This window comes from Poecilia reticulata, chromosome 13 (genome assembly GCF_904066995.2).
Source record: "Poecilia reticulata chromosome 13, P_reticulata-male-v2, whole genome shotgun sequence".
NCBI lineage: Eukaryota > Metazoa > Chordata > Actinopteri > Cyprinodontiformes > Poeciliidae > Poecilia > Poecilia reticulata.
This window is the reverse complement of record NC_088842.1, coordinates 18446939-18455177: the sequence shown is the minus strand read 5'-3', so window position 1 is coordinate 18455177 and position 8239 is coordinate 18446939. Positions and strand designations below refer to the sequence as shown.

The window sequence follows — 8239 nt, the reverse complement described above, 5'->3', positions numbered from 1 at the left end:
AGCATTAGAAATCTTATTTTTTTTCAACAATAAAAATATTTGTTGTTAAGCCGTTGCTAAGAGATGAGCACGTTTTCTGGTAACCAAGTGCCACAAAGTAAACATCTGATTTTTACTTTTCAAAATTTACCAACTGTAATTTCATGTGTCTAAGCAGATAAGCAGTATTTCAAATTAGCTTATGTTTGATAAACAATAATAGTAGTTGTTATTAATTTGGTGTTAAGAGATGAGTTTTTTTCTGGTAACAAACTGCCACAAAGTATAAATCAGATTTTTACTTTTGTGTTGGATGTCTGTTTCATAATATATTTACCACCAATGACAACCCCCCCCCCCCAAAAAAAACAAAAACATTTTCACATTTCTGCAAAATTCACCAACTGCATAATTCTTGTCGAGTACTAAGTAGTATAAGATAAGCAGATATTTCAAAAGAGCAGAAGAAACCTTATGTTTTTTTAACAATAACAATATTTGTTGTTTATCTGTTGCTAAGAGATGAGCACGTTTTCTGGTAACCAAGTGCCAGAAAGTAAACATCAGATTTTTACTTTTCAAAATTGACCAACTGCACCAAACTCTTCTGCAAAATTCACCAATTGCATAATCCTTGTTAAATAGTAAGTAGTGTAAGATAAGAAGTACAGTATTTCAAAAGAGCAGAAGAAATCTTATGCCTGTTGAACAATAACAATATTTGTTGTTAATTTGTTGCTAAGAGACGAGTGTGTTTTATAGTAATGAAGTGCTATGATGTAAACATCTGATTTTTACCTTTGAAAAAGAAAATCAGAAGGCAGTGCATTAGCATTAGCACAAGTGGGGACCAGTGCACTGCCAACATTAGCAGTAGATTTTTCCCTAAAGTAAGCTTTTTAGCTATTTCTTTTATTTATTTGAAATGTTTGGCACACTGAATAGAGGAAGTCAATGTAAAATGACATGCTGGTGATACCCCACATGCCACTGGCAGCATTTAGGCTAACATTAGCATTTTGGCTCATTTTAACTATGCACAAATTTTAACATACTGAATGGAGTAAGTCCATGTTACTAAACAGACTCTCCACATGCTATTGCGTACATTGTAGCTTACTTTAGCATTGATGCTAATTTTTAGCATCAGAATGCTGGGTTCCAACCGATGGGCACCCTTTTGCAGGCCCCGTTTAAATTTCTTCAGTAATGTTCTGAAAAAATAGTTATAGTTTACTACAATTTACTTAGGACTTTCAGAGTCAAAACTAAGATGGATACCTGCTTTGATAGAATGAATTTAGTTTTCAAAGTTAATACAATCCAGTTAATCCACAACCTCCCTGTTTCTCATACAGTTTTGTTTGCATGCCATACAAAACTGTGATATACTGTAGGACCGGGGCAATAGTTCTTTGCTCCACAGATCTGTTTTCTGGAAATAGCTAGATATTTTTCATCCTTTACATTCACTGTGAAACAGATGTCTTTATTCTCCCTGTTCTGGGTTGTGAAAACAAATGTCTAAACTGTTAAGAACGTTGAGCTGTATAGAGTATAGGGTTTTCTCAAAGCAGAGAAAACCAGCTCTATTCAGCTATAATTGACAATGTTGCTAGTAGACACAAAACACGTATTTTTGAAGACAATACCTGTATCATATGTCAACTCAGACATGTCGTCATGAAACACAAATAATACACTTCATTTCAGACAGCACATTGTTAGGGCACAGTAGTGCCACAGTAGTAGTGGAGGAACAGTATAATGGAAATTAAAAATCTATGGCCATCAAGAAAAATAAGGACAGAAACTGACTGCTCCGCCTACACTTCAACAGTGAGTGAGTTGAGCAGGACACATTTGTGGATAATAACACAAAAAGCAGTGTTATTTTTATTGCAAAGGAAAACTACTTAACATTTAAGTATATATCCATGTAAGTCCTTTGTTAACTTTAGTTTAACATTAGATCAGAACCCAGCACCGGCAAATGTCAGATCTTAAATAACTGTGATTGGGACAAGACAAGAAAACAAAATCCTTGATTGAGTCATTCCAAATAAAGAACTCAAGCACCAGTATTTGTTCTAAAATGTCCTCTTTATCTCTTTAAATGCATGAAGTAGAGTTTGCTAATTCAACAAAGACATTATGAACGCTGTGTTTTAATGAAGGTGACTTTGACTGCAGACTGCTAATGTTTAAGGATGTCGGCACCACATCCTGCCTTCTGTGTTATTATCTCATTTCTCTTACCCTCATGCCGCTGTCTTTATTCTCCTCAATCCTTTTATTGCCATCATTATACAGAGTATAATCTCAGGCCTACAACTCTGCTTATTGATTACTTGTGAATCCTATGCAGCCACATGGGGTTTCAAGGGTACATGCGAGCAAAAAAAGTACAACCGTCTCCTAGAAATTAGAATTTTTCTGCAAAATACAATTAGCCAAAAACTTTTTTTGATAGAAAAGAATGCCAAAACAATTTAGATCTTAGATTGATTTAGATTATAAATGAATACAAATTAGTGACATAATTAGAATGATAAAAAAAATAAGACAATGCTTTGTCCGTACATATGTCCAATATTAAAAACTTGTTTTGCCAAACCAAAATCAGGGTTCTTAAGATGACGTTTATTCTATGTGTGGTTTTAACTACAAACATAAAAGCAAAATCATTAGGACTTTGATGTCATGGTGTCAGTTATTTTCTGGGGTTTTTTCCTGTGTTTTCCTTTCCGTGTTCAGGGTTTAATTGTGTTCCATGTACAGTGATCCCTTGTTTTTCGTTATTCCAAAAATAACCCGCGATAAGTGAAATCCGCAAAGTAGTTACCATTATTTTTTTACAACTATTAGCATAATTAAATACTCTACATTGAAACCAAAGAGCAAAACCTGTTTTCAGGTCAGCGCATGTGCGAGTTCATCAATCTGGCCCTAATGTGATCCGGAGTCGTGTCATTAAAGCGTCTCCTCCAAGCTGCTTTGCGAAATTCACAGCTGTATCTACTTTCTTGTGTCCGTCTCTGTGACTGTGTTTTTGGTTTTTTGGTAGGCCACACACTGGTTTTGGGCTGCCTTTGAGTTTGTTCTTTTATTCCCGTTAGGGGGTCCGGATTGATGGGGCGTTTGAGTCTGTGTGTAAATTTCTTTGTTTTGGGTGTCTGTTATCCGCCCGGGGGGTGGGGGGGGATTCTGTCATGGTGTCAGTTATTTTCTGGAGTTTTTTTCCTGTGTTTTTACTGTGTTTTCCTTTCTGTGTTCAGGTATTATTTGTGTTCCATGAAGTTTCCTATGTTCCCTGTTTACTTTATCCTCATGTGTCTCCCTGTTATTTAAGTCTGCGTGCACCATGGTGGGGCGCGTGATTCTCGTCAGACATCGTCTGAGATTGTCTGAGTTGGCGTCACTTTGTCCTGGGTTCAAGTCTAGTTGTCAGCTGGATAAGAACTGTCTGTTGTTGTCTAAGTTCCTGACCACGTTGAGTCTCCGAGTCTGTAACTGCCTTTCTGTGAAACCCATAAAGCAAAACATCATGCCGCCGTCTACCTGTGAGTTCATCCTATGCCGCCATCATGATATCGCGCATCATGATATTTGATACTGGCAAACTGGTGTAGCATGAAGTATTATCTATAATATCTATATATTCCATTCCCGTGTCTCTCCGAATAGTTAGCCTACATGATGTACTGCTGCTGCTTGACATACACTTTCAGTACACCTTTGATCAGCATGATGCAATGCCCTCCAGTATGGCGCACTGCAGGTTGGAGGTAACCCGTCGGATCAGCAGCCATCCCACCAGAGTGGCTATGGAGGGAAAGATAAGCGCCCCGCACAGAGTCCTGGATACAGACTAAGGCTGTATAAATAAATCGATTCAGCGATATATATCGATATTTTTCGCCCTCGGAAAGTATAGATTTTTCATCCGCGAGTATCGATCTGTTAAACAATAGGCGTCCATAGCCTTAAGCTCTTTTTAACTCTAGTTTGTTACGGCGCAGCAGCAAGACTCCGCCTCCCTCAATCTCACTTTCAACTTGATCTTAAAGTGCACATTATAAACTACACACCAGTTTTTAAATTGTGTTAATAGGCCAAGTATAACCGGAGTTATGCTAAAATTAGTAAACCATATTTTTTCGAATGTCAGAGAAATGTCAAAAGCGCCGCCATTCCCCGGCTTTTCCGATTATGTGAGGTGGAATGAGCTTCCAAACATAAAAAATGAAACGAAACATTAGATTCCTGTGTTTTTGGACATGTAAAATCTTCAATAAATAACGATGGGCTGTATTTTGTTGCTGAGAAACGAAGTAAAGTTGCGCAAGTAACCGTGAAAGGGAAGCGGAACCGAGAAGCGGAACCGAGAAGCGGAACGGAGAAGCGGCGCGAACGGAGCAGCTGCAAAAGCAGTGAGATCGCGAAATTAATGCAAATTTCGACTGGTAGCATTCACTTTGTAATTAGTTTTTAGATTAGCGGTTTCTGTTCTGTATATAAAGGATTACCTGAAGAATGAACATGGGTTGATAACACCCGAAGCGGCAGCGACACTGTGTTTTGAGCAGGAAGACGAAGAGGAAAAACCCCCAGCCGGAATCCGCGGCGCAGTGAGGATTTCCATGATAACAATGGCTGATCGATCATTCTTATTAGCAACAGACAAAGAGTATCAGAGACTGAGAGAACGATGAGATCCTGGCAGTCTGAGAGGCAGCTACTCAGAGATCCAAGCAGGAGAATAGCGGCGCTGCGTAGCTGCAGGTAGTCGATCACTACGGGGTGAGGAAGAGCCACTACTTTAGCAGCTAGTAGTAAACAGTTTACAGCCACGGCTAACTCCGGGAGCCAAGGTAGAAAAGCCTTTTCCCCCATAGTCCAAAAGACTGCATTTATGGCTGCATTTTTACTCCAAAATGCAGCCACAGTGTCCAAAAGAAAAAAACATAAGTGCAATCATTTGCATATTGAGAGTCTACAGAGGCTGATAATCTCCCCACTGTGCTCCTGGATTACCGTTTAAACTTTTGAGTTTTATGTCAAATCCACATGAATTAAATGACAGAAACTAATTCTCTCACTGCATCTTTGATTAATTTTGTCCAGCTGCAGACTGTTAGACTGTCCAATCAGTCAGGTATTGTGTAGTTGGTGCTTTTAATCAGTTTTCAGTTAACTAAATTCAAGTCTATGGAACACAAAATGTCCCTAAAATCACTGTCCTTCTAAAATCTTTGAGAAAATCGTAAAAATGCACTGAATCGTATCAAATTGTATCGCTCAACATATATCGTGGTACATATCATATTGTGACCAGAATATTGTATATCATATTGTGAAATTATTGTATCACTACACCCCTAATACAGACACGTGGTCTCCAGCACCAAGCCCGTCGGTACGCAGACGAGGCAGATAACCGCTACTACCCGATGAAGGGCTGTGTTTATAGGAGTACCTATGCCACAGCCTGACTAAGTAATCCTCCCAGCAAATCATCTTCCCCAGGACCAGCAGCACCGAGATGGTCGGCAGGTCCATGAGGAGGAACAGAGGATCAGCCAGCTCCATCACTCTGTCTGCTTGCTTCAGGAAGTACACCAGCAGGCCTATCTTGGGATAAATGATGCAGTATTTGGTCCCACACTGCGGACAGTTGACGGCGCCGCTGCTAACTTTTTGCTTCTCGTCCAGCCAGTGTTGCAGACATGACTGGTGGATCCATTGGTGCAGCCTTTACACCTGCAGGGGGTCACCCACTCTGTGCTGTAATGGTAATGGTAACGGTATTGTAACGATGGAAAACGTAATTTATCACCCCACTTGCTTATTGACACAATAAGCAAGTGAGGTAATACTTGCTTAGTGTACAGAGTATCCTTTATCCGAGGGAACACGGGGGCACCAAAACAGCTATGTCTGTCTCTGGTAAAAACCAAAGTAAAGCTATAAAAACAACCCTCCTGAAGGTTATATTTTAAGTGTTGCTTATTGATTATACTATTGATACCGAGTACGCTAGCTTCTCACAACTGGACCTCTCTTTAATATTTCTGTTTTGTTTTACTCGGCTCATATGTTTCATTCTACACAATTGCATTTTTCTAGTGTCTGTCATGTCACCTGATATTCATCTGTTCACACATATTTAGTGACATATCTTCTAAAAACACTTTACAGAGTATAAATCTAGTCTCGCGGCTTACTGTTCTTTCCACTCCGTTGCACTGCAGCTCTCTTACCTATTTATCTTACTCTCTGCTGCCTCTACCTTCAGAGATGGCATGTTCAGCCACTATATATCACCCCATTCATTTTTTTTTAAGCCGTTTTCCTTTGACCTTTGATTGTTAATGCTCTGGTACATACAAATAGAGAATTCATTGCTATTGAAAGAAAAACTACTTTGAATAAGGTATCACTTTCATTTGTGTTATTTTCAGCTTTGGATATTCACTCAGATGGTTTTATAGAACAATTTCAGTTTTAGCATTTGGTAAATATGAAAAGTTTCCTAGTGCTACTAGATATATAATCAAAACCTGTTGAAAAGGACTGGCAGATGAATGAATCTGAATTTCACCAGGTTAAATAACATCATCACAAAGACCAATAAATGAAGATTTCTAAGACAGAAATGTTGCCCTACTGATAGGTATGCCCTTGTGCTGTACAATATACAGTATGTTTTCAGTATGTGGTTGGAGCTTCTTAAAGTCTAAAGAGACCATCAACATTTTGCACTGCTCAAATATTAAGGAAGCCCAGATTTGTTAATAGCAACCTCCAGGTCACGTGCGGTGTTGGGTGTGAATTCATCAAATCAGGTACTGCCTGATGTATGTCACGCAAAGGTTGTAATCTATAAAGCACAAGGTTCACTAAAATGTAAGTTCTCGCACCTACATGTGTTATATTGGCCAAATTGACACAGATGGTAAGATTGGGACTTTATCCCATTTATTTACAGGTGATGGCTGGCTTCTTGATGAGTCGATGAGACCGTAATTTGTGAAATTCTAACTATTAGGGCCTTTTGTACTGATGCACTATTCCGCTATAACCTGCCGGGGACAATGACTACCCCTTCAGGCTGGCTGCTAACCCCGTTTCCAAGTCCCCAGGTGCATTTAATAATACTCACACCCACTGGCGCTCAACTGTGGCGTGTGCCATCAGCCTTCTAAAATGCTGGTGGTGGTGTGTAAACTTTATTTCACATCACTGTGGCAACCAAATATTAAATGTTTTCAACTCTCCGCCTCACTCATTGCTTTCTGCTTCAGTGAAATAGCTTTTTTTCCCCTTTGGTTGCCATTGTTATTTATGAAATAAGATAATTTAAATAAACACAGGCATTCTTGAGCTACTTTGCATTGACCATTTATCTTTGAATGTGGATGGATTTCTACATTTCTATCATTCAAATTTTCAGGAAAAACTTGATTTGTGGTTTTCATTACCTGCAGATGAGTATCATCAAGTATAACAGACATGAATGCTGGAAAAATACCACTTGGAATGAATCTGTATAATAGTACTTATGAGATTTACTTTTTGAACTGAACCTTTTTACGGCATTCTTATCGAGTTGCATTTATATTTTGTGTTTTAACCATTTCACAGACTCTTTTCAGCATAGGTACCAGGTTAAAAATATTGTTTGCTTTCTTGTGTGTTTTTATTTTTGTGTATGTGTGGACATGGAAGTTGCTTGTCCTAAATAGGGGCACTTGACAAATGGGCAGGGAGTACCTGATGTTGGTCCATCAATCATCCAGACCTTGGTCTATAGCAAGCAAATAAAATAAAACGTCCCAGTTGCATAGGCAGGAGAAATATGGAATGGAGCGAAGTGACAATGACTGAGGCCTCCAGGTATGAGGGATGGAATTTAACTGAAACACACTGGTGCATGCAAACTCAAAAATAATCTCATGATCATACGTTTTCACTTTTATCACAAATGTTTTTTCACAGACATGGTGTTTGCAGGCAACTCTTAAAAAAACTTATATTTCTGTATCAGAAACTCTGGGTGTGTTATTTTGAATTCATTTTTTGTATATTATGTTTTTACAATATTAGGAACATAGTGTTGCATCCATGTGTTAATTTGATACTCAAGTTGGTGTATTGTTTTCTGAGAATAGTATGACATTTTGTTAATTAAGGCTTTAACATACATCACATGGGACCCAGAATATTTTCCAAAAAGTATCCTGACACACATGGTCTC

The 8239-nt window shown here is 38.6% G+C and overlaps 1 pseudogene; it reads right to left on the bottom strand.

The window, feature by feature from the left end:
* Positions 1-3671: 3671 nt before the first annotated feature.
* On the bottom strand, positions 3672-6286 carry LOC103474717 (E3 ubiquitin-protein ligase MARCHF5 pseudogene; annotated as a pseudogene).
* Positions 6287-8239: the final 1953 nt, after the last annotated feature.